This window comes from Myxocyprinus asiaticus, chromosome 22, assembly GCF_019703515.2.
Source record: "Myxocyprinus asiaticus isolate MX2 ecotype Aquarium Trade chromosome 22, UBuf_Myxa_2, whole genome shotgun sequence".
NCBI lineage: Eukaryota > Metazoa > Chordata > Actinopteri > Cypriniformes > Catostomidae > Myxocyprinus > Myxocyprinus asiaticus.
The window spans coordinates 22,212,230-22,238,562 of record NC_059365.1 but is presented as its reverse complement, the minus strand read 5'-3'; the positions used below and the strand labels follow the sequence as shown (position 1 = coordinate 22,238,562).

Below are 26,333 nucleotides of genomic sequence, written 5' to 3'. Positions count from 1 at the left end.
TTCCCTTGACTTATGATTGACTCTTGACTTTTTGATTTCAGCTGAATAGTTTTTCTAAGTTAAATAACTTACAAGATCAGCCAACAAAAACTTGGGTAACTGAGTGATCTCAGATCAATCCAGGTAAATTATAACTCTACATTTTAGGTTATAATAACTAAAAGGCAAAATAATGCTATATTATATGCTATATGATACTATACAGATTATGTGGCTTAATGCACTAATCAGTTAAGACAGCAAAAACCTTTTTGTAGTCTTTTTTACTACAAACCAATCTCAATCCAGTGTAACCAGACACTAAATTTAGTGAAATAGCTCTACGCCATATTTACATTAACCCATTGTCATTATATTATGTGCAAAGCAGGTGATAAACTAAATTTTATGTAAAAAAAAAAAAATAATAAATATATATATATATATATATATATATATATATATATATATATATATATATATATATATAAATGATTTTTGTATACAATTTCTGTTGATAATGGCAGCAGCGATTCATCTGTATCATGATGGTGAGGAGTGTTATAACCGGGCATATATCCAGATGCACAGTGTTGTCGAGAGCTCTTTTAGAAATTCTAATGAGCCAGTTCAATTCATTTGTAAATGCCGATACTTAATTTGCACACTTTCTTTAGTGAATCAGTTGATAAAACAATGCACAAGGCACTTACAAGTAAACAATACTTTTAACGGCTGCAGTTAATTTTTAGAGAATTCCCCCCTTCCATGTTATGTTGATAACCCCTGTTATCAGTTTAATAAAGAGACTGAAAAACACAGAGGTCTTAAAATCAAGGGAAATTCATGTATTTAGTGTCATGCGAGCTGTATTTGAGCTTTTCCTAAAAGCACAGACATAAGCTCGGCTTTCCACACTGAGCTCCAGAGGACCCAATAAAGCCCCTATCACAGAAAGGATATGGGGCATGTTTATCTTTTGTGACATAAACCTCTCAGTCTCACAAATGCAGCACCATGCTTTTCATGCCCTTATCATCTTTCTGTTTTGATGAGGACTCTCTGCTTGGATTGGTGTTGACTTAGCATTTTCTCTTTCTGACAAGACTGCATCTACACCTGTGCTACCATTTTCACATTTTAATGGAATATTTTACCCCAACAATGAAAATTCTTCCCATACATTTTACTGTTAATAGTTACCGCATTTGTAAAGCTTCAAAAAGAAAAAAAAAAAAAACAATAAACGTTTTATTGAATAAACTGTACAACTGGTCACTGATATTGACGTGCCATTTTTGAATCTGGAAGACACTTTTGGTGGAGGGGAAGATTATCAGTGAATAATGACTCTTTGTCTGTTTCTTACATAAACATATCATATGACTTCAGAAGACTCTGAATAAAGCAAAAGAGTCTGGGTATTTTTGTGCCTTTTTGAAGCTCGACAGGCATGGTCACCATATGAAGTATCATATATGGAAAGCATACAGGTTTGGAATAACATAAGGGTGTTAAATAATGACAACGTTTTCAATAACTATTCCTTTAACTTTAAGATGACAATTTGTTTTTTTACTTTCAAAATTGCTGCACTCCTCAGACAGTTTTGCATCTACAGATATTAGTGAAGTTTACCGAGTCAGAGAGCCTATAATATAATGCTCACCCCTTCTGAATTGACCTTCTACCTCTCAGATTTTCCTTACAATCTTACAAAAAACTTTTTTTTTTTTTTTTTTTTTTTTTTTTTTTGTGCCAACAGGTAAATAAAGTTATCATGCAAGAGGAAGTTCTTTATACTGACTACGAGAGAAAAGTGAAGTATCTGTCCTCTAGCACTCTGGTATTGAGGAGGCATAACATATTCACAGAGGGGGATCTAATGCAATTATGAGTGTTTACTTACACCATGTGTGGCCCCCTTCTGCCGCTCTGTGCCACTGGCTGCCCAAGCCAGCCCTGAGGAGATGAAAAGAGAGAGAACGGGAAGCCAGTGTGGCTCTGTTTGTTTTCAGATTTTAGCCCATCTCCCCTTGTGAGAGACGCTATCTGAGACCCCTGCTAATTAAAGTTACCCAAGAAGAGAAGGAGGGAGGGAAGAAAGCGATGTGAACTGAACTCTTAGGCGCATTGAAAGTCAAACGTGGGCTTCGGCATGGCGGAAAATATACATTATGTATGATGTGACAGCAAGTAGCCTTGTTAGTTAAGTATGAATGTTTGTTTAAAAGATTAACTATGGCTGCTTTATTAGACGCCATCTGAGGAGGTCTCCCTTTAGTGTCTCATTACTGATGCCGTGCACACGAGGGCCACTTAAATTACCTAAACCTCAAATATTGTCAATTAAGCAGAGTTTTTTTGTTTTTGTTTGTTTGTTTGTTTCTTCTTTTATGTCATCCTTTTCAAAATTAGTCACCTCATCAGGTAAGCTGTGAGTGATCCGTTGCAGGAACATGTGTGTAGACCAACTTTTCAAACTTAAAAATGCCTCACACCATGCTTGCTTGACTTTTTTTATATTTTGACTTTGTACCTGGGGACCATGGTGACATTTCATGGGTGTGTGCTTTGCGCCTGAGTTGATATTAAGCAAATCTGCTGCTGCTTATATTTGCTCTAGGGGTTTTAAAGTGTACGCAAGCACAAGCGGGAAAGGTTTCCAACCACCTGAGGAGAAGCGTTCGATATTTGTTAAATGGATAGAGCTTTAAAAGGCACTCACAGTATGAGGTTTAAACACACACATTCCTCCCCCATAGGCAAACATTCGTATTCAATAAACGCTCTTCTCAAATTTGAGCTAAAGTAACACTGTCCTCCTCACTTTCAACAAGAGTTGACCTTCCATTTAAAACTTTAAATCTTAAAAAGTTGTTTTCTTAGGAGGCATCCACAAATGGCGCTTTTTTGCATTCACAAACAGCTAGATGCAGCACAATGAAATGTAACAAAGTTGTAGTGAAAAATAATATGTTGTACTAGAAAACCATCATCATAAAATCATAAAGATACACTAACATACAGTTATTTTTATTAACTTGTATTAACTCCACCCAAATATTGGCCAGTTACCTAGAAACACCAGACTTCCCTTGGCAATTGACAAGTGACCAGGCGTGAGTGGGCACATCACTGCTGGTATTTCACCAGTACAGATGGAAAGCGCTTAATGAGACAAATTAATAAAAAGTGTCCTGGGCATTGTGAAAGGTAATGTTATCAATGGCCTTGCTCATGGCGCAAGATGCTGAAAAAATGCAATACCCATTGCAATTGTCAAAGGCATACTTCTTGTGCATGTGTACTCAGAAACCTTTAAAAAATTAAATATGAAAAACACAAGCATGCGTGACGGACACAAAAATGTATACTGTTTAAATGGACCCTTAGGAGAGAAACATACTTCATGCAAGTGCACATATGCAGACACATGCATTTGGTTAACGCATTGCATGAACGCACTGAACGTGCGTTCATGTGTTTCCATGGTGGTAACAAACAAAGTCTTTCTAGCAAGTCAGTCCACTGGCGGCCATCTTTGGAATGCTCTCGGGCAGCTATTTTTCTATGTAAACAAGCAGCATGCAAGAGCATCTCCTTGAACTACTTGAATGGGGAAAGACTAAAATCTCTTAAACGGCTGGTCAAGATTACGATCAAAGAACAAATTTCAAATCAGCAGTAAAATCTGACAATACTTTATTTTAATAAAATGTGCTTCTTTACCTCTGATTATTCTAGAAAATGCAATTTTCCTGGCTTGTATAGCTATTGCGCATGTGTGTTCTCAAGTTTATTGTCAGAATATGTTTGTATCTAAAAGGTGATTGGCTCTTTTACCTGTAAGGCGGGACTTCCTTTCTACATCTGTTGACCACTGGGCATTCCAATTTTTCCCATTCATTTTAATTAAAGTGCTAACTCTGCTAAATATTCTCTGGTAACAAACCTCAGTCCTCAAGGGAGTGATAGAGTTAACTTCAAAAGTCTGTGCTATTCAGCAATATTCTTTTCAAACTGTTGCTCTGCACCTACAGTAGTGGACTGAGAAAACTTACCATAAAAGACGACAGTTAATACTTATGCCCACTATAGCACCCCTTGCGGCAACATTGAGAATGCAACGCGTACTTGCGGTGTGTAATGAATTGCGGTCTGACACTAGTGGAATGCAAAAACGCACAAAATCGAGCTTACGTAGATACAGTAGAATCGTCTGTTTTTACATACTGTGTCTTTTGCTATATTCTAAAAAATAAATAAAGAAAAACAATTTAGATCTTGAGGTTGTAGATTTGTAGATCAACAAATAAAATGACAAATCCATTGGAAATCTCCATGCAGCAAATGTTGTAAGATTTAAGCCAATGAGCAATTGAACCTAAGGCCAGGCTTAACTGAAGGAAACAGAGAGGATAATACTAAATGTATTTTGCAGCGTTTGTATCTCTGTTGTGTGGGAGGTAGACAGAGAATGTTGTAGCACACTCTAGCACTCTCTTTTTGTGTAACTCTTCTGGGTGGACGGCAACAAAAATATTTGATGGTCTTTCCTTTGCATGTTAATTTAGTTAGGCAACTAGGCAACAGTTTTTGTGCCATTGCAATAAAAAACAAGTATATTTGAGTCAGCTCTTGAATCATGGGCGCTGAGGCATGTCCTCCCATTTATAAGCCAGACGAAGTGTCTTAACACTGCAATTGCATAATTGCTCCACAAACAAAAAGCAAACCCTCCCTTTGGGTGGTGTTTGCATGGCCATTCCTTAAGAGCTATTACACAACATAACCTCAAATTGTCTACAGTAGCACTAGCCATTCATCATGACAAACAATCTCCAGCATTGTCTTAAGCCTTTCGACACATATCACAACCCCTATAAGAGTGACAGGATCATTTTATATTAAGTAAATATATAATCATTTCAACAGTCAAATAATTATGACTTACTGTCAAACTCCCTAAAAATACCAAAGGCTCAGCTAGTCCAATTTATATCAGCCAACTTCAGGCAGGGAGATCTGCTCGAGTACAGGTGTGCAACTTCAGTATTGCTGACCTTTTCTAACCCTTCCGGGCATGTTTGATAATGGGGTTCCCTTGCTAGAACAACCAGGACTTTGTCACTGGATCCGGGTTTGCTGCATTGAGCTTTAGGCTGGGGATGTCTGAGGCATTGGCTGGCATTAAAACTAATGGCCCGGATTTACTACTAAAACAGGGCCTCTACCAGGGTGGTCTTTTCCTGACTTAGGGAAGCATTCTTCCATGGCAGTTTGGGCTTTGTGTTCATCTGAACTAGGCCACTGTCTTTTACCCTGAACTCTTTCTCTCAGGTACTTGTTTTAACGTTATCATTGCCATTGAAGCTTGAGTGTACCATCAATTAAGACAATCCCGAGGTTGTGTCTGTTCATGTTCTCTGTCAAATGCTTTGAGCTCTGAAGTGAAACATTCATGGAGACATTCATAGTTTGAATGCTTCTTGGCTCAGGTGTTCATACTTGCACAGAACACAATTATGTTTTATTTGTTAAATCGAATTTCCACAAGACAACATGCCAACTCTATTTCTTGACAAAGTCTTTGTTGCTTGAGGTATGAAAATATCAATGCACCTGTAAAAATACATCACTACAATTACTAAGTAAACTGACATAAATTAATGAGCAAAGTGAACATTACAAGTGCTACTGATGCTTTTTTTTGCTGAGTAAAAATTGCATTCAGATCAAATGAATCATGAGATTGGTGTTTTAGTCTCACAGCTTGTGTAATATTGTTTGCAGATGCACTCAGTGGATTCTGCCCCAGATCGTACATGGTCTGATCAGTCTGTCATCTCTCCTTCAGCAGGGGCCATCTGGGAAATAACTGCCCTTGACAATGTTGTAAAAAAAAAAAAAAGTCTAATTTGGGAGAAATGTATATTTCAGATGCATGGTCGCATGGACATGTCTAGAGCTTAAATACTAATACCACACTTTTAGGGTATAATGGGGCTAATGGCTCCTAGGGGTAAAGGGCACTTTTGATTTAATTTTCTCACAAAACACTAAATAGCATAAAAAAACAACAGCACTTTCCTAAACACCTGTTTGTCACTATGCACTGCAAAATGTCCTGATCCATGTGACCATTGCATGCAATGTCTAAAGGCGGATTTTGATGTAATTGATCTAATGTTTAATAACTTTTAAATTGTTGCCTTTTTTGTTTATTCTACATAGAGAAGGTCCCCTCATGGGGGCTGCCATGTTAAGATCACATGACCATCTGCATACTACTCGATTAATCTCAGTAACTGTTCTGCTATTGGACACTTTCACTCATGGATTAAATTAATCATGGCTGACTGTGAATAGTGAATTTTTACAATGGCAACAATAACTGAAAACTGAGCGTTTGTATGATGCTGCATCCTTGCCTCTAGGTGTCAGTTTAAGTCCAGTACAACATAAACAAAAATGAGTGAATACACATTTAAAGGTGATATGTAATTTTTTCGATGTTAAAGCCCTTTATCCTAACCAGACTTAATATGCACAGACAACTACATATTAGTGAGCCATTGTAATTTCATTTAGCTGAAAATTGTAAACACTGTGACTCTGTAGACCAAAGCATTGCTCAGTTTTTTTCAGCATTCTTACCAATCTGACACAGCAACATTGGCTCAACCAATTTGGGGTGAGATTATCTGTTTGCAACATGATCCCATTCATTTTCAATGAGAGCAGAGAGACTTCCGATGACATGAGCTGCAATGACCGTTGGTGACAAAGACAAAGTTGAGAAAATTTTATGCAAATGATGAGTGAAAATCATGAGCGACTACCTATGAGAGTGAAAACAGTGAAGGTCACCCATCTTCAGGTTGTGAGTGTGCGTGATACTGGCGTCGAGAGCAGGCAAGATGGAAATGTTTTAAAGTTTCTTTGAGCGATTTCACTGTTCTGTATCATTTGTCTGTAACCAAATACATGAATATACTGTAGCCTGATAAAAATGATACGTGGAAAACAGTGTCGGCATTCCGAGTGAGTTTGATTCATACTTTGATAGATCGTTCATCATGTTCATGATATGATGCATTGAGCACTGCTGCAGGTTACATTAAAACACTCTCCCCCGCAAAATGTTAATTTTTAGAAGCAATAGAACTGATCCCTTTTCAAATTAGAATGGTATCTTAGTTTTACCGGCAGTATAATCTGTAATCAGAATTTCCAAAGCTACTTTGGCCAGAAGTGCAGTCCACCAATAAAATTAAAGCGACAGCAGTAGGAATGCCCACCAGCGCCACAGGGTCTAGCGACACCAAGTGACAATGTCATTTGCGGTGTGAACGGGGCTTAATAGAAGAGAGGGGGAGTGTTTGGGAAACCTATTTGAAAACAATCATTAATCCATGTGGTGATGCTAGTGGCACATCAATTATAAACTTTAACTTTAAGGCCAGATGTTCTGAAAATAATTTCTTAAAATGACTTCAAGATCTATAGTCTTTATAATATAAATTATATATAATATAAATATATTAACTTTATATTTTTTTATAATAACATTTATAAAGTTAATATATTGGTAAAGACTTGTTAAAGAACATAAAATTTGGGTGTGCATTTGTCTTATAGATGTGGTGACTGGTTGTAGGTGTTGTTATGATCAACTCAAGATCCACTCCCAACATTCCGTGTCGGCCGAGGTTATTCAGGACTAGGATCTATTATGCCACCACCTAGCAGTGTCACACTCAAGCTCTCATTCAGACACACAGGTGCACTCCCACCCCACACAGACACCCTCACTCACATTAAATATAATAATTAAGGGAAAAATCTTTTGATCTCCATCTAAACATTGAGGAAGGCAACTCTGCCCCTTTGACATTTCTTCTCTTCCAGGCTATATTTGCTCAGCAAAATTTACCTACGCTGACATTTCCGTTGTTTGTCAGTTTTCCTTATGAGGCTGTCGTGTCTGTCGGAATGATGCACGGGCTGACTACACATTTGGCAGGGTAAATGCCTGATATTTGCTTGGGCCAAGCTCATGTGAAAGGAATGTTTCTCATATCTGTCATGGTAAGCACAGAGGACAAATCTTTATTCTTCATAAGAATCAGATACTCCTTGCTTTTTTGACATCTTCATCTTGCATTTTCTGTCAATCAAGTCAATGAAAAATACCCAGGGCTGCACAACCAAAAAGCAACACCATTTTGATAGACATGATACTTAAAAGAAGAGTTGACCCACAAATTTTTATTCTCTCATGATTGACTCACCATTAAGCCATCCCAGATGTGTATGATTTTAATAACCGCATTTCAGCTCTTTTTGTCCATACAATGCAAGTGAATGGGTGCCATTAGACTGCTGGCTATTTGATGGTCCAAAAGGCTGGTGATACGTTGGTGTAAGAAACTAATCAATAATTAAAAAGGTTTTAATGTTTAATCGTTGCTTCTGGCCAGCGCTGTATTACTGTTTGAAATTACCTAACTCTCGCGTGACTTTCGTTCCTCTGTTGTATATAAAGCACGTGCTTCCGACTTCTTGCGTGAACGCGCCATTGCACTTACGTCACTGATGCGTCGACTGCTGGCAGGAAGCAATTTTTTTTTAAGTTAAAATCATTTTGATTATAGATTTATTTTTTACACAGACCTATAGATTTGCATCAGAAGACATTAATTGGTTGACTGGAGTCATGTGGATTACTTTTATATTGCCTTTATTTGCCTTTTGGACCATCAAATAGCCAGCAGTCTAATGGCACCCATTCACTTGCATTTTATGGACAAAAAGAGTTGAAATATGCTTATAAAAATCTTCTAAGAAAGTCATACACATCTGGTATGGCTTAAAGGTAAGTAAATCAAATTGGCATGGAATAATTTTTCAATTACAATTGCATATATGAGTGATCTTGTCAAGACAAATATTTATTTCTGGTAAATGTACCACATTTGTTATTCACACATGCAACGGCTTTCAGGTTTTTTGTTTTTTTGTTTGTTTGTTTGTTTGTTTGCTACCATTCACCCAACAGTACCAAAATGCCTTTAAACTCTGGGATGTAATTTGCATTCTGTCGTTGAAACTTTTTTCCTGAAATTTGGTCCGAAGTGTTTTTAGTTTGCTGATCACCTGGCTTTTGGTCCTGTGTATACCTTGTTCCAGAAGGAGGCTAGTTATTTTATCATAAGTAACAGAATAACTTACTGCTCCCGTAAACTGTCAACCTTGTTTTTTCCGTCATCTACTCTGATGATTTTATGGCTTTTTTCATACACAACAGAACTTTTCCGGTAATGTTACAACTTCTCATTCATGGAAATTGCCAAAGCTGATTTACTACTATTTCACAATGGGTCCGGTTCACATGTGACATCTAAACGGAAAAATGGCGTTAATATCCCGGAAAATGCACCTGATATCCTTGTTTCAGTTGACTGAGGGGATGCATTCATATAGACAAATTAGTCTGCATGACCCACTTGAATAGGTTACATACATGTAAATGCATTCTTCTTTTTAAGCTAGCATGAGATAAAAAAATAAAAAAATAAATAAAAAATGTAAAGAGAAATGATCAGAGATATCGTCCCAGACATATTATTATAGTGCGCCTTTGTAAATTTGTCCCCTACAGAATTCTCTGCATCAGCAAATGAGCGCACCGAATGAGCACCTGTCACTACTTGTCTTCTTTCTATTGATGTCTCCATTTTTCAGCAATCTTTCTCAGTTTCAATGTAAAGGCCATATAAGAAAAATCACAGCTTTGATTCTCTGATTGATTGCACAATATGGCAGGACGCGTGGTAAACGACTTCACTTAATTTTTCAATTTTACATAAAGATGGAAAGGGGGGAGGGGACTGCCAAGAGTATTCATTTGAACTGAATGGAACGACAATAAAACACATTCCTGGACAGCCATCCCAGTTCATCATGGAGGGGCATTCCCCAGCCAGCCTTTTGTCTCTGCCTCTGACAGGCCACAACTGCAATTCTAACCCTCAAGAGCATGCTATATTAAATCAATATATAATATTACCAAGGTCAAAATGTAACCCATGATCAGCTACATGTGTTTCCCCAGCCCCCAGTGACACTGATACATCCATCTCCTAATGACAAAATTCTTTCTTTGTAGAGGCTTCTCTCAAACAGCATGTCCTGCTAGAACACAATGAAGGGTAAGATGATACTGTAATATTTGAGATGGTGGATAGTGGTTTCAAAAGTCAATAATGGTAAATACTTAAGAGTCTAAAGTCCTAGTGGTTTGCTCTCTGACCTTTTGGGACATAAACACATGAACTCTATAGATATTCTGCAAAGTCACCATTAAATAAAATTATAATGGTTAGACTGGAGAAACTTTCTACTGTATGTCTCAATGCAGACAGCAGGGGTGAATAAGGGTTGTTTTGCAATGCAAGCTTGCCATCTACTGCTAAATGAGAGGAGACACAACCAAATCAAATTCATCAGATTAAGATTTCAGGCAACTGAACAGATGATTATTGCTCAATATATATTCCTTACAAATACAAATATTAAAAAAAGAACCATATCAAAATTGAATATGGAATTTCCTTTCTTGTGCACAAACGTACTGTTTCTAAATATCTGTTCTTTTTTGGTAAATATTAGAATACAACCTTTTTTCACAAGATTACCATGTATTCAGTGGATGACTGACTGACAACACAACAAAAATGTGTCAAACACATATATTGAGATTACATTGATTTTGCTTTGGATGTCCAGAAAAGACAAAAAATGAATAGTGATGTGTTTGAAAGAGATGGGATGTCCCCTCTATTTCACGTCTTGTTCACTGTTTGAAAACTAAAAAAGAGAGAGACTGATTAGGAATATAGATCCTGAAAGAGTTGGGAGGAATAAAGTGTAACAGTGTAGTATTGTGATGATCTTTTATCATCACATTGAACTGATACACTGATGAATATTTGCATAAAAATGTATTTGCATTTCATGCATTTTCAGGCATATTTAGCAAAATGCATTGCATCAAAAGATTATTAGGCACTAAGGCTAGGTAATGATACAGATTCCCCAATGCAGTATCAATTCACAAGCTTTCGATCTGATTCAATTCTGATTTCATATTTCAGTTATAATGTCTCTATTGCTTACATATGAAAGAAATTCTTTCCCAGCTAATGCTGTTAATTATACAGGGGACCTTCTAACTAGGTACATTTAGCAAATATTACTTTTACTAATTATATTTTATTAGTTTTATATCATTTTGGTCACATTTTAGGTTTTTAAAAATGAACAAACCAATGTATTCAATCAATAAGTATGATATTATATTGCATATATTCAGGGTTGGGAGGGTTACTTTTGAAATGTATTCCACTACAGATTACAGAATACATGCTGTAAAATGTAATTTGTAACGTATTCCGTTAGATTACTCAAGGTCAGCAATGTATTCTAAATACTTTGGATTACTTCTTCAACACTGGTAGATTTTTTCACTTGTTTTGACTATAAAAACTCTGCCAGTACAGTAAGACAAAATACACATGTTAAAAATACATTCTCTGAAAAACCTAAATATCTTATGCAGTGTTGTTTCTGAAACAAGATAAATCAAACTGATCTTGTTTTTAGGATTTTTTGATATTTTTACAGGAAAACAATTAAAAAATGTATTATCAAGAATAAGATTTTTGCTCTAATATCAAAGGTTTTACTAGAAAATAATTAACCATGAGTAAATTGTCAGCTTTATGCTAAGCTAAAATGCTATTTCTAGCCATTTTACATGCACACGTTACCAGGCACGAACATATTTTTTTATCAAGAAAATTCACGTTGGTTGATTATGCTCCAACGTGAATTTTCTTGATAAAAAAATATGATTGTGACTGGTAACATAAAAAATTCACACAGTTATAAGAAATAATAAATGTCACCTTTAGATACACTATATGGACAAAAGTATTGGGACACCTACACATTACACCTACAGGAGCTTTTATGACATCCCATTCTAAATCCATTGGCATTAATGTTGAGTTGGTCCCCCCTTTGCAGCTATAACAGCTTCTGGGAAGGCAATCTACAAGATTTTGGAGTGTGTCTGTTGGAATTTTTGCCCATTCTTCCAGAAGAGCATTTGTGAGGTCAGACGAGAGTGCGAGAGGGGCTGGCTCGCAATCTCCATTCTAGTTCATCCCAAAGGTGTTCGATAGGGTTGAGGTCAGGGCTTTGTGTGGGCCAGTCAAGTTCTTCCACACCAAACTCATCCAACCATGCCTTTATGGACCTTGCTTTGTGCACTGGGGCACAGTCATGCTGGAACAGAAAAGGGCCTTCCCCAGACTGTTTCCACAAAGTTGGAAGCATAGAATTTTCCAAAACGTCTTGGTAAGCTGAGGCAATAACAATTCCCTTCAGTGGAATAAGAGGCCAACCCCAGAAAAACAACCCCATAGCATTGTCCCTCCTCCACCAAACTTTACAGTTGGCACAATGCAGTCAGGCAGGAAACGTTCTCCTGGCATTCGCCAAACCCAGACTCATCCATCAGACTGCTAGATAGAGAAGCGTGATTCATCACTCCACAGAACACATTTCCACTGCTCCAGAGTCCAGTGGCAGTGTGCTTTACACCACTCCATCGACGCTTAGCATTGTGCTTGGTGATGTAAGGCTTGCATACAGTTGCTCGACCATGGAAACCCATGCCACGAAGCTCCCGGCACACAGTTTTTGTGCTGATGTTAATGCCAGAGGAGGTTTGGAACTCTGAAGTTATTGAGTCAGCAGAGCTTTGGCAACTTATACGCGCTATGCGCCTCAGCACTCGGCGACCACGCTTTGTAACTTTACGTGCTGTGGTTCCTAAAACCTTCTACTTTGCAATAATACCACTTACAGTTGATCGTGGAATATCTAGGAGGGAAGAAATTTCACAAACTGACATGTCACAAGGGTGGCATCCTATTACAGTACCACGCTCGAATTCAGTGGGCTCTTTAGAACGACCCATTCTACACAAATGTTTGGAAAGGCAGACTGCATGGCTAGGTGCTTGATTTTATACACCAGTGGAAATGGGACTGAATGAAACACCTGAATTCAATTATTAAGAGGTGTGGCCCAATACTTTTGTCCATATAGTTATGTTGTTATTTTAGCATGAATTTACTCCAGAAGCTGTTTCTCTGATTTTCTATCATTACCTCTACAAGGCACTGATCCCTCTTGTTTGAACGAGCCTTGTGACTGTGCAAGCGCTTGTGTCTTTCAGCATTTATGCATGTTAAGATGAGCGGAAGAAGAAATAGTTCCCATCCTGCACAAGTATTTGCCAATATAGCCTAATCCTTGTAAATCAAACTATTACAGATCATAGTTGGATGCGCTCTGTTTGACCAAAACCTGGCTTAAACCAGATGAATATATTAGTTTAAATGAATTTACTCCCCCAGGTTATTGTCATAAACATGAGCCTTGCCTGAAGGGTCACAGAGGAGGTGTTGCTGCAATTTACAGTGAAGTTTCTGGTGTTGCTCAGAGGACAGGATATAAGTTTAAGTCTTTTGAATTAATAATTATTAATAATTGAATTAATGCTTAATGTGACACTGTCAGATACAATTAAAAAATATCTATTATCTTTTGCGCTTGCTACAGTATATAAATCACCTTGGCCATATTCTGATTTCCATGGTGAATTTGCACATTTTCTATCAGATCTAGTAGTTACTGTGGATAGAGCTTTAATTGCTGGTGACTTCAACATTCACATATATAATGAAAATTACACATTGGGATTAGTATTTGTCAATATTTTAAACTCTCTTGGAGTCAGACAAAATGTGACAGGACCAACTCATTGCCATAATCTGTATGTTTTGAGAAAATGCGATTGCTAACGTGGACATGCCATCCATAGTTGCTGGACTACTGTGTGTACTGTTATTTCCTTTTCCTAATAAATTAACCATTTCTTCATGTGAAAATAAATTACTAAAATTTGATGACTAAACAGAAAGCAGAGGAAACGTCATGGTTACTGGTGTAACCTCCGTTCCCTGATGGAGGGAACAAGATGTTGGTGTCGATGTAGTGACACTAGGGGTCACTCTTGGGAGCCCGAGACACCTCTGGTCTTTGATAAAAGGCCAATGAAAATTGGCGAGTGGTATTTGCATGCCAATCCCCCGAACATACGGGTATAAAAGGAGCTGGTATGCAACCACTCATTCATGTTTTATGCTGAGGAGCCGATATAAGGTCCGGCCATTTCAGCGGGTAGTTCAGCGTTGTGGCAGGAGGGACCAACGTCTCGTTCCCTCCATCAGGGAACGGAGGTTACACCAGTAACCATGACGTTCCCTATCTGTCACTCACTCGACGTTGGTGTCGATGTAGTGACACTAGGGGTCCCTATACAAAATGCCACAAGGCTGAACTGTGTTACGTGAACTGGCGGTGTGTGGTGGGCAGACTTGCTGTGTGCCTCATAGCCAGCACACCAGGTCAACACGTAACCTCCCCCAACACAGTTATGAGTGTCGAACGGCCCTTTCTGGGGACAAGTCGACTACCCAAAGAAAGAGACAGGCTTAACCCAGTCGTGGCCTCTTTTCCCCTTCTCTTTTTCCACTCCCTAAAAAAGAAGGGGGATTATCCGACTGGGCCGCCAGGTCGGGGGTTCGGGGACACCGCGGAGACCACACCTCGCCCCACACCTCGCCCCAGAGAGGGGGGGATATTTAAGTGGAAAAATACGTCACATGGTCTTTCCAACCATGTGGAGAGCCTTCAAGGTAGATCCTGCCCAATGGGGGAGGAGTTACTACAACATGGAAACTGGGGCAGAGGGCTCTGCCCAAGGAAGACGCAATTTGGCAGCAGGGAAACAAATTAGTGGAAGATATAGATCGCATGGGGTTAGCCTTACAGGGAACCGCCACATGCGGAGCACCTACCCCAGAACCGGGCTCTTAGTTAGTGCGTGTACTGGGCCGGCAGTGAGTCTCTCTGAAAATTCGACTGCCACAGGGCTCGGAGGAAGTCAACCAGGAACAAGTTTTGTGAACACTACTGGGAATTAACAGCGCACATCTTAAGCTCAAAAGGAGGTGGAAGGCGCTATGTGCAAGCGATACACCCGGCCGGCTATCCCGGGCTTATCCGCTTAAGTTGCGTGCCACTACCTGGGACGAAACTGGTTCCACCCAGAGGTTGTAGAACCTTGCAAAGGTGTTGGGTGTTGCCCAGCCCGCTGCTCTACAAATGTCTGTTAGAGAGGCACCTCTGGCCAGAGCCCAAGAAGCCGCTACACCACGGGTAGAATGGGCTCGTAGTCCTACCGGGGCAGCATGTTTTGGGCGAGATATGCCATAGATATGGCATCAACAAGCCAGTGGGCGATCCTCTGCTTGGAGACAGTGCTTCCTTTCCGCTGTGCACCAAAGCAGACAAAGAGCTGCTCAGAGAGTCTAAAGCTCTGCGTGCGATCCAAATAGATGCGCAAAGCGCGCACCGGACACAGCAACGCCAGGGCTGGGTCTTCCTCCTCCTGGGGCAGCGCTTGCAGGTTCACCACCTGGTCCCTAAAAGGAGTGGTGGTAACCTTGGGCACATAGCCCGGTCGGGGTCTCAGGATCACGTGAGAATAGCCCGGACCGAACTCCAGGAACGTTTCGCTGACAGAGAACACTTGCAGGTCACCTACCCTCTTGATGGAAGTGAGCGCAGTCAGGAGGGCAGTCTTCAGGGAGAGTGCCTTAAGCTCGACTGACTGCAAAGGCTCAAAGGGGGCTCTCTGTAGGCCCTGAAGAACTACGGAGAGATCCCATGAGGGAACGAGGGGCGGTCTGGAGGGATTCAGCCTCCTGGCACCTCTTAGGAACCTGATGATCAGGTCGTGCTTCCCTAAGGACTTACCGTCAACTGCGTCGTGGTGTGCTGCTATGGCAGCAACGTACACCTTCAAGGTGGAAGGGGACAGCCTCCCTTCCAACCTCTCCTGCAGGAAGGAAAGCACTGATCCGACTGCTCATCTCTGGGGGTCTTCATGTCGAGAAGAACACCACTTAGCGAATAGACACCACTTAAAGGCATACAGGCACCTCGTAGAGGGAGCCCTAGCCTGAGTGATCACGTCCCGTCCAGGGACCAGACATGGAGATTCCAGAGGTCTGGGCGCGGGTGCCAGAGGGTGCCCCGTCCCTGAGAAAGAAGGTCCTTCCTCAGGGAAATTTGCCAGGGGGGAGCTGTCGTGAGGAGTGTGAGGTCCGAGAACCACGTCTGGGTGGGCCAGTAGGGTGCTACCAGGACGACCTGCTCCTCGTCCTCCCTGACCTTGCACAGAGTCTGTGCAAGTAGGCTCACTGGGGGAAACGCGTATTTGCGAATGCCAGGGGGCCAGCTGTGTGCCAGCGCGTCTATGCCAAGGGGAGCCTTGGTGAGGGTGTACCAGAGCGGGCAATGGGAGGATTCTTGGGAGGCGAACAGGTCCACCTGTGCCCGACCGAATCGACTCCAAATCAGCTGGACCACCTGAGGGTGGAGTCTCCATTCTCCCCTGAGGGAAACCTGCCATGACAGCGCGTCCGCTGTAGTGTTGAGGTTGCCCGGGATATTAGTGGCTCGCAGCGACTTGAGGTGCTGCTGACTCCGGAGGAGGAGACAGCGGGCGAGTTGTGACATACCGTGGGAGCGCAGACCGCCTTGGCGGTTGACATATGCTACCACTGCCGTGCTGTCTGTCCGAACTAGCATGTGCTTGCCCTGGATGCAGGGTGAGCAGAATTGCCAGTAACTCGAGGCAGTTGATGTGCCAACGCAGCCGCGGACCTGTGCAGAGGCCGGTGGTTGCGTGCCCGCTGCAAACAGCGCCCCAGCCCGTTTTGGAGGCATCTGTCGTGACCACGATGCACCTGGAGACCAGTTCTAGGGGAACACCTGCTCGTAGAAATGAGAGGTCAGTCAAAGGGCTGAAAAGACGGTGATAGACCGATGTAATGGCCACGCGGTGTGTCCCATGGCACCATGCCATCTCGGGACTCGAGACTGGAGCCAGTGCTGAAGTGGCCTCATATGCATCAACCCGAGTGGGGTGGCCACCGCCGAGGATGCCATATGCCCCAGGAGCCTCTGAAAAAGTTTCAGTGGAACCGTTGTTTTCTGTTTGAACGCCTTCAAACAGGCCAGCACCAACTGGGTGCGCTCGTTCGTAAGGCGCGCCGTCAGGGAGACTGAGTCCAACTCCAAACCGAGAAAAGAGATGCTCTGAACCGGGAGGAGCTTGCTCTTTTCCCAGTTGACCCGAAGCCCTAGTCGGCTGAGGTGCGAGAGCACCAGGTCCCTGTGTGCACATAACACGTCTCGAGAGTGAGCTAAGATTAGCCAGTCGTCGAGATAGTTGAGAATGCAAATGCCCACCTCCCTTAACGGGGCAAGGGCAGCCTCTGCAATCTTCGTAAAGATGCGAGGAGACAGGGACAGGCCGAAAGGGAGGACTTTGTACTGATACACCTGACCCTTGAACGCGAACCGCAGGAAGGGTCTGTGTCGAGGAAGGATCGAGACGTGAAAGTACGCGTCCTTCAGGTCTACCGCCGCGAACCAATCTTGATGCCGGACGCTTGCTAAAATGCGTCTTTGCATCAGCATCTTGAACGGGAGTCTGTGTAAAGCCCGGTTCAGTACTCGCAGGTCCAAGATTGGCCGCAACCCACCGCCTTTCTTCGGTACGATGAAGTAGGGGCTGTAAAACCCTTTCTTCATCTCGGCTGGAGGGACAGGTTCTATCGCTCCCTTCCGTAGGAGGATAGCGATCTCCGCACGCAGGGTAACGGTGTTTTCGCCCTTGACGAAGGTGAAGTGAATACCGCTGAACCTGGGCGGGTGCCTGGCGAACTGAATCACGTAGCCGAGTCGGACGGTCCGGATCAACCACCGCGATGGATTGGGAAGCGCAAGCCATGCGTCCAAATTCCGTGCGAGGTGGACCAAGGGGACAACGTCATTGGACGTACCGGCAGGTTGGGCCTCGCGGCGGGGCAGAGCGCGAGGTGCCACAGCATGTCGTGGCCGTGCTGAGTCTAGGGACATCGAAGCACTTACCTGGCTCCTTGTGACCACCCCCAGAACAGCCTGGGACGAGGGAGGAAGAGGCCTGTCCTCGTGACCCGTGGAGGCTGTCACATCGGGGGTGGATTTGTGCCACAGCTGGGCACTCAGGGGAGGAAAGGGCACCGCTGGAGCGCCAATCCTGCAAGATAAAGCCCGTGGACGGTAGTCGTGGTGACGACCGTACTCACCGGGTATGTGACCCAGGGAGGAAGGAAGCCGCTCTTTTGCTGAACTGTTGGGTACCGCAGCCACTTGGGCGTGCGGTGAAATCAAACAAAAATGCAACAAAAGATTTTCCACCTGGCCCTCCACTGGGGGATGGAGTGGTCTTTCTACCAGCTCCACATGAGTGGGTTCCCTCGTCCCTGGGTTGCCCGTCTCAGGGGCGCTTCGAAGACCTCCGTGGGTTCTTCGGTGCCGGCTGTGAGACGGGTGGCATCGGCTTCCTGCGGTGGGCTCCACGCCGGGGCCGGGCCGGAGGGGCGGGCTGCGGCGGAGCTGGTGCAGTCACCGCAGGGGGACGCCCTTGGCGACGAGCAGACAGGGTGTGGGGTCTTGAGCCGCGCCGGGGCAGGATGTGCCGGATTGCTTCCGTCTGCTGCTTTACCGTCGAGAACTGCTGGGCAAAGTCCTCAACAGTGTCGCCGAATAGGCCCACCTGGGAAATGGGGGCAGCAAGGAACCGTGTCTTGTCGGCCTCGCCCATCTCGACCAGGTTGAGCCACAGATGGCGCTCCTGGACCACTAGTGTGGCCATCGTCCGCCCGAGAGACCACGCCGTGACCTTCGTCGCCCAGAGGGCGAGGTCGGTCGCCGAGCGCAGTTCCTGCATCAAATCTGGGGTGGAACTACCCTCGTGCAGTTCTTTCAGTGCCTTGGCTTGGTGGACCTGCAGGAGAGCCATGGCGTGCAGGGCAGAGGCGGCTTGTCCAGCAGTGCTGTAGGCCTTGGCCGTCAGGGATGATGTGAGCCTACAGGGCTTGGACGGGAGCTTTGGGCGTCCACGCCAGGTGGCGGCGCTCTGCGGGCATAAGTGCACCACGAGCGCCTTATCCACCGGGGGAATCGCCGTATAGCCCCTGGCCGCCATGCCATCGAGGGTAGTGAGAGCGGGGGAACTGTGGAGTCGGGGTTGGGCAGTAAAAGGTGCCTCCCACGACTTCGTCAGCTCCTCATGCACCTCCGGGAAGAATGGCACTGGAGCGGGGCGCGGCTGGTTTGAGCGGCGCCGCGAGCCCAGAAACCAATCATCAAGCCACAAGGGTTCAGGGGAGAGTGGAGGGTTCCACTCTAGCCCGACACTCGTGGCCGCCCGGGAAAGCATGTCCATCATTTCGGCATCGGCCTGTAACTGGGCGACCGTCCCCGAAGGGGGAAGCCCAGCTGAGGCTTCTGCGTCTGACTGAACGAGCCCGCTCTCCGATGCTGCGCTCGAGAGCTCATCATCTTCGCGGGCCTCGAACAAGAAGCCAGACTCGCCGTGCGACGAGCCGGCGAACTCATCCGGAAGCCCGATTGGGGCAGACAAGCGTGCTGGGGAATGGGAGGTCCGCGGGGGGATACCCGGCAGAGGTGATCCCATTGAGGTCCCCAAATCGCCCCCAGTGCTAGCCGCGCTGACCTCATACCCGTAGGTAGGAGGACCAAGGCGGGGAGCCGCTGGGGTGGCTTGCTTCCTTATGAAAGCAAGCCGCGACCGCATTGTTGCCATGGTCATGTTCTCGCAGTGAGAACATGAACCATTCATAAACGCTGCCCAGACACGAAAGACAGCAATCATGACCATCCAAAGTTGAGAGAAAACGACCACAACCAGGAATAACACACGAACAGAAAGGCATCTTTAGAAATACGCGTCTTTAAAAATAATTTCCGTGTGTGCGCTCTTTTAGAGAAATATACTCTTTTAGAGGGGAAAAATGCTCTTTCAGAAAATATACTCTCTAGTTTTTCTGCCGAAGCGCCCAGGGGCGTTCTCTGCAGTGCACCAGTGCAGAGGAGGGAGAAGCCGCTGAAATGCGCCGTCAGATCCAGCAGAGGTGAATGAACAGTGCTATTCAGCTCAATGAGCATGACCATTCGGCTCCGAAGAGAAAATCTGAATGAGTGGTTGCATACTAGCTCCTTTTATACCCGTATGTTCGGGGGAGTGGCATGCAAATACCACTCGCCAATTTTCATTGGCCTTTTATCAAAGACCAGAGGTGTCTCGGGCTCCCAAGAGTGACCCCTAGTGTCACTACATCAACACCAACGTCGAGTGAGTGACAGATAAGGAACTGCTGTCTACCATTTAAAATACAATATTATTTTGTAGATTATTTTTTCAAAGTTAAAGTTTTGTGTGAAATTGAGTAAATATAGTGCTAAATAAGAGTTTTTTTCATTTTTTAGCAATTTTATGTTTAAGTTATTTCAGTGGCGGGATGTGCATTAAAAGTCTAGGCTTTCAGTATGATACATGCCATTAAGGAAACGCAGTTTCATAATGAATATGACACCATATGCCTTTAGGCATCATACAGTATGTCACAGCTAACTAATAATACCAAATTACATTTTAAAAACATGTCTATGCACAAAAGCCAGAACTTGAAATGACACTTAATGCTCATGCAAGCCTAATTTTAACTGCAGCATGATTGTTTTGTGAAATTAACGTCTCCTGAACTTTTCATATGAACCTACCAAGGAGGTCTATAATACCTGGAAAAATCTATCTAATAATATTCGCGATTTAAATTAGAAAAATCCTGATGTTGCTATAACAATGCAAAAAGCACTTACCAATTTACTTGAAGTGAAAATCAGTCCTCCTTTCCTGATTAATAAATTAAGCTATCACACAGTCATGCAGAACATCTCAGGTTTTTAAATCCATAAGGATCTCTTTCTCAATGGCGATAGCGGCAGTAATGACAGTCAACTTGTCAGCAAGATCTCGTGCTCTTCGCTTTCAAATTACGTCACATAAAGCGTGATTGCGTCACTCAAGGTCAGCTAGAAGGCCTCAACCATGACATATCCTAAAGATCACACCCACCAAGAACAAATAAATCTATCTGATTGGCTGATGAATCTAAAAATCTGACATTAGATGTGCATTCACTTGCACTGATGAGGGATTCTGAAGAAATTCTGAAGGCCTGAGGGGGTGGAGCTCAAACTCACGCACTGCTTTAATAATGTGATTTGTGAAACAGTTATCACGCTTCGCTTGTAAGCATCAAGGAAAAATTCTGACTGGATAAACTTTACATTTTTCTCTATTTGTTTGTAGATTAATTAAGAGTGGAAAACGATTAAAAATACATAGGCAAAAAGGTGATTGAGAATGAAAGAATGAAAAATATTTATTTATTTGGCCCTGAGAATTCACCACTGTGTTATTTACTATATTAAATTGTGTGATATATCGGCATTGTATCAGCCTATGGGCCACCCTGCACTCTGGATATCGGTCATTAAAAAACCCATATCGATCAACCACTATTAGGCACCATAAACTATTTATTCTCTCGATTGATGTATGTGGTACAGTAAATGCACATACCAGCAGAATAGTGTTAAGCATTCAATGAAAGCAATGCTTTGTTGTTTAATCCGCACAATACAAAATCATGGTTGAATTCATTAGTAAATTCACAGAACTGACCTTTTCCCAGTGATCATGAGATCAAAGGCTTTGTTAACTTGATCTAGAGCCAGTCTGTGTGTCACAAACTCATCCAGCAGAAGCTGTCCACTCACATAGTCCTACACCAACTTGGACACTCCCTCTGCGCTCTTCCAAACTTTTAATCAGAAGTTATCCATCCAAACAAATCACACTACACTAATTATGGTGAAATTTGTCTTAAAGCAACCTGGGCTTGTGAAAATGTGCAATCAAAGAGAAGCCGCTTTTCCACCAACAGGCCAGTGCAAGCCAGGGCTATTAACTGGTCAGCCAGGGCCAATAGCCTCGGACCATGAACCCCGAGATCAAAATTGATCTGCATACCCACCATCACGCCAATAGCCCCACAGTGTTGCCCTAAAACCCACCCTTAATATGCTGCGCTGGTGCCAACGTCACACACCCCGCCCATTTCACAAGCAAGAGTTAAACTCAAGCTGAGGTATCAGATTCTGGAGACAAGCTAGCCCTCCAAATAAACACTGACTTGTACAGTGCCTGCCATTTTTTTTTTCTTTCTCAAACCTGTATCATTGTGCTCTTGATATACAACTTGGCAAGTTCTCCGACAATATGCTTAATCATGTATTTGTGTTGGCAGACACTGTCAATCTGACGTTGCACATTTTTATCAGCCCAAGTATTCAGAAGAGCCCTGATTTCATCTTCTGACCAGTGCTGACGATTCTCCGTTGATCTTTTGAGGTAAGCTGGTAGTTAGATATAAAAGATTGGGAAATTAGTATCTTGGTGCTGACTCTCTGACCAGAACTTTGCCTTTGACATTGTTCCTGCCTCAATCCCCAGTTGGCGGGCCAAAGGATCTTGGCCGTTGGCCTCGAGGAGGCACGATGAAGCCCCAGAAGTGACAGTGGGAATGCAACTGGCCCTGGCACACACTAGCACACCCTCATTCGGACTGACAGTGGAAATGCAGCTACTGACAGAATAGGACTGTAAAATCATATTGTAAATATCGTAAAATTATATAGTAAACTGACAGAAATTACAGAACCTTTACTGGTCAAAAAAGGAGCCTTTCAGAGTTTTTCCAAGCAGGATATCCTCAGAGACCAGAGTAAGTTCTCCTACTCAAGTCCAGCCCACCATCACACATCAGCAGCCCTCTGATCAGAAGACAGGACACTGTATTAGTTCAATTAATCATAAGCATACGCATCAATATTTATCTTCTGTGACTTCATGTTAACTTGACATGCTTATAAAATACACTACATACCCAAAAGTATTTGTACACCCCCTTTGCCTATTTCAGCTACAAACATTCTAACAGGAGCATAAAATAAAGAAATCAAGCCATGCAAACTATGATTTTGAAATTAAATGTTGTACATACAGTACATACATACAGTATGAGTGTGGTGTTCAGGTATCCACATTCTTCTGGCCATGTAGTGTATGAAACAGAGCCCTCTAATGATAATAGAAAATATTCTCTGCTAATATGCTTCAAGACACTTGCTTCTGCACACTTATTGAGCGTACTGGTTATTGGAACTTACCATAACACCCATGTTCCCCACAGACTCGAGAGCGTAGTCAACACCGCCATTAGTCAGTTCCCTCAGCACCTCCTGAACAGGTTTACTCTGGTCTTTTGGGTTCACAAACTCAGTCGCTCTAAATGTCTTGGCTATTTCAAACTTATTTGGGTTGATGTCAACAGCAATGATCATGGTGGCACCAGCAGCCTTGCATCCCATGACAGCTGCCAACCTGACAGCTCCCATACCAAACACTGCATATGTAGAGCCAGCTTCTAACTGGGAGCGGAAATAAAACATAAAACAATCTGACACACTGTAAGATGGTGGTAAGATGTTTCCATCTTTGGATTTTTTTGCCTTTATGGAATATGCCAATAGAAATCTCACACAAACACACACTTTTCCTGTGTTCACTGCTGCCCCGTATCCTGTAGATACTCCACAACCTAGCAGACAGACTTTGTCCAGTGGAGTCTTAGGGTGAATCTTTGTGACATTGTCCTCTGGCACAACAGTGTATTCAGAGAAGGTGCTGATACCAATAAACTGATGAACCTGCTGATTCTTACCTGCTAGTGCCATCTGCAAGAAGACACTGCTGAGTTTGTTCCCTGGGAGCCAGAGTAGAGGAAAGAGAGAAATTATAAGTAGGCATCAGGAACTGATGCAAAACAGAACACCATTAAAAATATAAACAATGTATTATTCATGATCAACTCATAAATCATTTGTCTATGAAAATGACTCACAGAAACATCAACCACAATCATATTAATTCACAAGTTTTTTATTTATTTTTTTATTTATTTTTTTTTGTGCAGAGGTTTGTCTTTGGGCTCAGGCAACTTGGACATTTTCCACTCTGTGGCACCACCAAAGGAATAACTTTATCTCCTGCAGACATATGTTACTGCAATGGTAATGCATTTCAATATTTTCAAATATTTATGTAAAATGTCTAAATGCTATTGTTAATTTAAATCTTGCATAATTGTATAAGATAATGCTTATTATAAACATTTGTCTTACATCTACATTCATGTATGTAAAATGAAGAGATTTGGAAATCTGAAATCCTGTGATAATGTAAAAACTTCATAACTCGTTAGTAAGGTTAGTAAAAAAAAATCTTTTGGTTTACCTTTCGACAGCTTTGTGGCACCTGGACCAACACCACCACTCCAGCCCCCTCATGCCCCAGGACCAAAGGAAATGGCTGAGGATTCATACCTTTACCAACCTCATAAAGCACACTCCAGATGCTACTATCTGACATGAACCAATTAATAATCATTGTTCAGTGACATAAATATGGCATGGTCATTAATACAAAAACACAGTAAAATATTAAAAGTATTCTAATCAGTGTGTTGGGAGTTTTTCAGCCACACACATTATTGACAGTTACTAGTACATACAGTATATACGCTATCCTATTTTTTTCAATAGTCATTATAAGTCATTAAAAAAGGTATAGTTCTGGTCCTGTATGCTGATTAGTCAATATAGAATCTGACGTGAAACTCCTGTTCGTAATATCACTGTGCTGCACCCATAGCTGATTGTTATTAATGATGCATATCAGGGATTATATCTGCAATCAAAAGAGTGGCACTTAATGAAACTGCCAAATAAAAAATAATGAAAAAAAAGAATGAAAATTTGTGTCTACAATATTTCTATTTTATAGTAAGTAACGGTTTTCTTAAACCAATAAGGAAATCGAGACTATATTGTGCTATATTATGCTATATTGTGAATGAAGTCATGGCTGAAGTGGTTACAGAACCTTACTGCTCAATCAAATGTCAAATGCAATATCACACCTGCTTAAGGCTACTATGTCCAATGCAGTGAGTCAACTGGAGTGGTTTAAAGCCCACCAACACTGGACCAGGGCCTCAAATGCAATTTCATCTATCACTTGATGGATAAATGGATTTGGTTTATAGCAGAAAATAATACTATTTTCCTGGTAATGTAATGCTTCCTGCATAATATCAATAGTACATTTTGTGGAAATTGAATGGCATTGTACATGACCATGTGCTTGCAAATTTGTGGAAACTATTTAGGGAAGGACCTTTCCCTTTTCCATTTTTAACATAGCAATGACCACATAATGAGGTCTGAACAGAAGTGGTTGTGTAGATAGCTGTGAAAGTATTTGATCGGCCTGCTCAGAGCACAGACCCCATCAAACATCTCTGGTATTCAATGGAACATCTACTGTGAGCCAGGCCAAAAAATATGTCTATTAACTTTATGCACATCTACATATAGACTTGAAATGTCTATGTATACAGTATATATTGCCTAACAAGGTCAGTGCAGTGTAATTGACCCAACTTTATGCGTACTTCATGGGCTTTAGGTGGAGCCACCTCTACTTCTTCAATGGAGACTGGTTTTCCTGGTTCCCAGGCCACTGCTGCCTTGCACTTGATCACCTTAGAGGAGAAACACTGACCTCTTAATGTGTGTCACAGTCTTAAAAAAAACAACATCCAAGGCTTTTATTCCCCTTATATCCTTACCTTGCCTTCAGTATCCATGGCACCCACACACTTTTAATAGTGAATCTTTCCACCTCTATAATCAGCCTCCTTGTGTTGTAAAGACAAAATATTTAATGACAATTACAATGCTGGAATGTATGTTGCTGGAGGGGAAATAAGATGCATTCTTCTCTGCAGTAGCATTTAATTAATAATTTGCATGGAAATATTTAATAAAAAAAAGTACAAAATTACAAAATTAACTGTATTCCTTACAGGAATGTCTCACTCTCTCTGTGAACTCTACAGCCAAATGCTACATTTGGAGCAGCCTACATAATGTTGCATATAAAGATTATGGAAGCCCAGGAGTTCCATTTACAAAAGAATGAATGAATAAATTATCAATCTATTAATATGAAAATAAAAATGTGAATAAATAAACCAATTTATAAATGGACAAATAAATAGACACATTTAAATTTGAATAAATAAACAAAAGGAAGCCACTGG

General features: G+C 42.2%; 1 pseudogene; it reads right to left on the bottom strand.

The window, feature by feature from the left end:
• Positions 1-23,307: 23,307 nt before the first annotated feature.
• LOC127413192 (alcohol dehydrogenase class-3-like) lies at positions 23,308-25,877 on the bottom strand (annotated as a pseudogene).
• Positions 25,878-26,333: the final 456 nt, after the last annotated feature.